This window comes from Pteropus medius, unplaced genomic scaffold (genome assembly GCF_902729225.1).
Source record: "Pteropus medius unplaced genomic scaffold, Ma_sr-lr_union100, whole genome shotgun sequence".
NCBI classification, from domain to species: Eukaryota; Metazoa; Chordata; class Mammalia; order Chiroptera; family Pteropodidae; genus Pteropus; species Pteropus medius.
In genome coordinates, this window is record NW_024356248.1 from 65,409 (window position 1) to 70,609 (window position 5,201).

Consider the following 5,201-nt stretch of genomic DNA (forward strand, 5'->3'; position numbering starts at 1 on the left):
CCACATGCAAATTCTCAGGCTCCCTCTCTTCCCTAGATCTGTGAATCAGAAACTTGGTAGTTGAGCCCAACGATCCATAAGCAGTCTAGGTAATTCTGATGCACACTCAAGTTTGAGACTCACTGCTATAATCTGACAGGAGAGGAAAACCTCCTTTTTCATAAATTCTTTCACATTAATCAGACATTTATTAGTACCTTCTATGTGCTAGACCCCGTGTTGAGCCTCATGAGGAGCCCAGAGTAAGATAAATTATAGTTCTTACCCTCCAGGCAGACTGACCAGTAAGTACAAGGTAGGACAAAGAGCCCCAGGAAGGAGCCAGTTTTTCTGGCTAGGAGGATTTAGAGGGCTTCCTAGAGGAGGTGGCCTCTGAGCTACACTTTGAAGGGACAGGTAGACTCAACAAGCAGAAAAGGAAGGCAACAGAAACATTCTTCATTCTTCTAAAACCAAAATCTAACTTTTAAAAGCATCTTATTGCTTTTGGGATAAAGGTAAGTGCCTCGGCATAAGTTTTGCTACGATCTAGTTCCTCTCTCCTTTATCAGCCCATCTTTTCCACTCCACACCTTTATTCATATATTGGAGTAAAACTGAACTTCTCATAGACACACATACAACATGCTATTTCTTGTTGCCAGGCTTGTGCTCATGCTGTCCCTTCTGCCTGGAATGCCCTTTCTGTGTCTCTTAGCCCAATGCCTACCCATCCTTCAGGCTCATTTCAGGTATTTTCTCCTCCAGGAAGCCCTCCTGACTCCTGGCTGGTTAAGTATCATCTTCTAGGTCTCCCAAGCATCAGTGACCTCACTGCACTGTATTTAAAAATCTGCTTTATATTAATCTCCCCATTAGAGTGTGAAATTCTTGTGAGTAGATGCCTTCTTTAACTTTGTGATGCTAGCGCCTAGCACAGAGACTGCCATGCAGTAGGCTTTCGATAAATACTTATTTACCGAAGGAAAAAAAAGAAGAGAGAATGTTAAATAGGAGGTCCAGGAAACAAAACAACAACTCCGACAGGGAGTACATCCCGAAGCAAAGGCACAAAATGTTCTTCTCTACATAAAACCTGGAACAGAGGAGACAGCGCTTAGCAGCCAGGAGCCTCTTGCTGCCGGCTTGCTGGTTTGACAGATCTAGCATATGTGCTTTGAATCCAGGTGTCACCTGCGGAGTGCTGCTGTTAAAATGTTCCAGTCAGGCTGAGAGTGAATCCAAATAAGTATCTTTAGCATTGTAAGTTGGTTTCAGAGTTGGGGTATACAGGTTTATTAATTCTCAAGAATCCCATGGGCAAATGAAAAATGCTCAACATCATTAGTCATTAGGGAGATGCAAATTAGATCTACAAATAGATACCGTTAACATCTATTAGAATGGCAAAAAGTTTAAAAACTGAAAATACCAAGTGCTGGTGAGGATGCGGAGCAAGTGGAACTCTCATATGCTGCCAATGGGGATGCAAAATGGTACAGCCACTCTAGAAAACCGGTTGGTAGTGTCTTATAATGTTAAACATACACTTACCCTATAACTCAGTAAGCTTACTTCTAGGTACGACTTGAGAAATAGGAAGACCAAAGTTCACACAACAAACAGTATGTGCATGCTCATAGAAGCGCTATTCAAATTGTCTCCAATTGGAAACAACCCATTTTCCTATCCATTAATAGGAAAATGATAAACAAGTGGTGGTCTATCCGTAAAAGAACACTATTCACTAATAAAGAGGAATGAACTACTGGTATATGCAGCACCACGGATAAACATAAATGCATTACGCTAAGGGAAAGAATCCAATTCCAAAAGGGTACATACTGTATGACTCAGTTTACATGACCTCTGGAAAAGGTAAAACTTTTTTTTTTTAAAAAAGTTAAGGTGGGAAAAAGGTTTGACTACAAAGGCACAACTTGAGGGAATTTTTTAGAGTGATGAAATTTTTCTCTATCCTAACCTATCCTTTAATCTATGTGTATGTTAAAAATCATAGACCTATATACCAAAAACAGTGAATTGTACTATATGTAAATTAAAAAAAATACTTTCAATGCCAATTTTAAGAAACAGAATCATAAGGCACAAGGCAGTCACCAGAGATGGCACCCATTCCCACTGTCTTATCTGTGGTGGCCAGTGTCTGTCCCACCTCTAGTCAGCCCGTACGACCCCCCTGGGTGGCTCACTAAAGCAAGCTCCAAGTCTGTCTGATGTGCCAGACGACGTCACAGGATTGAACACACCCCTAAACAATTCTGCCATCTAGTTTGATCTCAATATCACCTCAGCTCCAACTCTTGTTGACCCTGTGAATGAGTGACATCCACAATGTCCTGTCCTAAACAGCCCTGCTCAGCTCCTATAGACTCAGGCCTATGCTTTCCTGTATGTAGCCAATCCATCTCATATTTGGTTTTCTTCTTTTCCTGCTGCTTTCTATTTTCCTCCTCATCATTGTCTTCTCCTGCCTTCTCAAAAGGTGCCCAAAGTAGGATTGCTTCAGTTTTGTTATTTCTGCCTTGAGCAATGTTTCAGGCTTAATTTGCTCTGGAACCCACTTGTTTGTCTTTCTGGCGGTCCAGGGTATCCATAGAGCTCTCCTCCAATACCATATTTCTAGTAAATCAATTTTTTTTCCCATCAGCCTTTTTCACTGTCCAACTTTCACATCTGTACATGGTAACTGGGAATATGAGGGTGTGGATGACCTTAGCCTTGGTCTCTGACACATCTTTGCTCTTGGTGATCTTTCCTAATTCGTCCATTGCCACTCTTCTAAGTCTCAGCCTTTTCTTAATTTTTTTGGCTGCAGTCTCCATTCGAACTGATGACTAAACCAAGGTAAGCAAAATCTTTAACAATTTTGATGTCTTCATTTTTTATGTTAAAGTGTATTTCTTCTGTTATCGTGATTTTGTCTTCTTGATATTCAGACATTCAAATCCTAATGAGAATATGTCAACGAATATGGAAACAAAATGATGGCCTACAGACTGGAAACATTCAATATACATCCCAATCTTGAAGAAAGGGGATGCCAAGGAGTATAGTAACTACAGGACCATTGCTCTAATTTCCCAAGTAAAGTGATGCTCAAGGTGATGCAACAAAAGCTTCCACCTTATATGAGCAAGAAATGTTGGATGTTCAAGCTCGATTCAGAAAAGGAAGAGGCACTTGAGATTCAACTGCGAACACTTGTTGGATACTGGAGTGCTTCAGAGAATTTCAGAAGAAGGTTAGTCTATATTTATAGACTACAGTAACACTTTTGACTGTGTGGATCATGAAAAGCTCTGGGTTGCTTTGAAAGAAATGAGCATGCTTCAGCCCTTGATTGTCCTGACGCCTAACCTGTATTGTGGACAGGAAGCTACCTTTGAGACAGAATATGGAGAAACAGAATGATTTCCTATATAGTTGAAGGTGTCGGATAAGGGTGCGTTTTATTTCATTTATTTAATTTCTCTATGCAAAACGTATCATAAGAAAAACTGGGCTAGACTCAAAGGAAGGAGAAGCGAAAATCAGTGGAAGGAATATCATTATAACAGTTGTTCAATGAACATTTGTTGATTAAGTAAATATTTTTTATCTCTTTGTCTCACTGCCTCCAAATTCCTGAATCTACTCACTTAGCTTAAATACTCACCTCAGCCTCACTTCTCCAGTAATGTCACTTTAACTCCGCTTACAATTTTGGCATTTAACATTCCTGCTCAGGTGTTGGCTCTGCCCCTCCTCTGGCTCAAGGGTGTCTTAAGGTCTCAGGTGAGAATCCCTCCCTCTCCCACTTGATCCATCCCATAATGGCCCCTCAGCCAGAGACCCAGTAGAAACAGCCCTGGCTTCATCACGAACAATGGTGCCCAACAGGGGGCTGCTGCCCTCCGCAAGCAGGAAGAAAATGCCAGTGGGCCACATGGACTGAGAAGCCACCTCGGGCTCACCAGATACTACTCCCATGCCTCGACAGCAGTTTATATTTGTGTCTGCCAGGAGGTACTTTAGTTCAATTTCACTCACTCAGTTGAAGTGTTTGTGTGTTCCTTTTATTTCATTTGATGCTCCATAGTTCATGTGGGATATTTAGTCATTTGGGGTTGTAATAAAGCCCTTTGGTTGGAATCTCCTGGATTTGTGACTATTTCCCTCTAGGTTGATTGAAACAAAAGGCTATTTGTGTCCAAACAGTGGTTATTCTTCTGTCCTTCACACCTGGCTAGAGGCCTTCCTCCACAGGATTTCATCATGCACATCACACAGGTAGCCATTTAAGACTCATGACCTCCTGTCCCACAATATTAGCTACAAATAATATCCAGGTAGGTAGATTGCAAGTGAACAGAACAGTTTTCTCCAGCCTCATGAGAAGCCTGATTCCTTAATCGTGCATTGACCCCATCCCCACCTCACCCAAAGAAGAAGCGTCATTCTTTTGGTTCTCAGACATGGAGAGTGCAAGGGATGTGTACCCCAAAGCAGCCAGAGGCAGTCCTGCATGGGAACTCAAGTCATATCAACTTGGTCAACTTTTACTCAAGCAAGGTCAGGGTCACAAATGTGTGGCTCAAGAGTTGCACCTGCCCGCAAATGTATTAGCTTTAGTCCACACAGTGTATTTAAGTTTTTCAATTGGTTGCCAACACTTTTAAACTGGGAGATTACCCACGAAAATAAGATCTGGCATGACCAGATCACACTTCCCACAGGCCTTCCTTCAGTCAGGGACTGGATAGCAGATGCCCTCTTTAGATGGGGCATATGTCCTCCTGAGATCCAGTTTCCTCTTTTTCCCACTTCATTCCTTTCTTTTCCTGCCTTGCTTTTCCAAGCCTCAGTGAGTACTATCCAATAGCAGGCACTTAGTTGCCTGAGTACGAAAAGATATACATGACTCAGCCTTCAAGGAGTTTATTATCTGGGCATTGGTGATTCGAGAACATCCAAACCTGTGGAAAATTATGAGGTTATTTCAGTCAAATTAATGACAATTGCTAGGGAACAAGATCTCAAATGCTTTGGAGAATAACAGTTTTGCAGTTTCTTTTATGCATTTGAGGTTAAAGAAGGCAGGAAAGTAAGATTACCACAGGGTTGGGAAAGCAAGGTAGGGATTGGATTACAAGATAGTTAACAAGATTATGTGCTTTCTTGAGGGTGGTTCCGCTTATTTCAAAGATGAGCTAATGCAG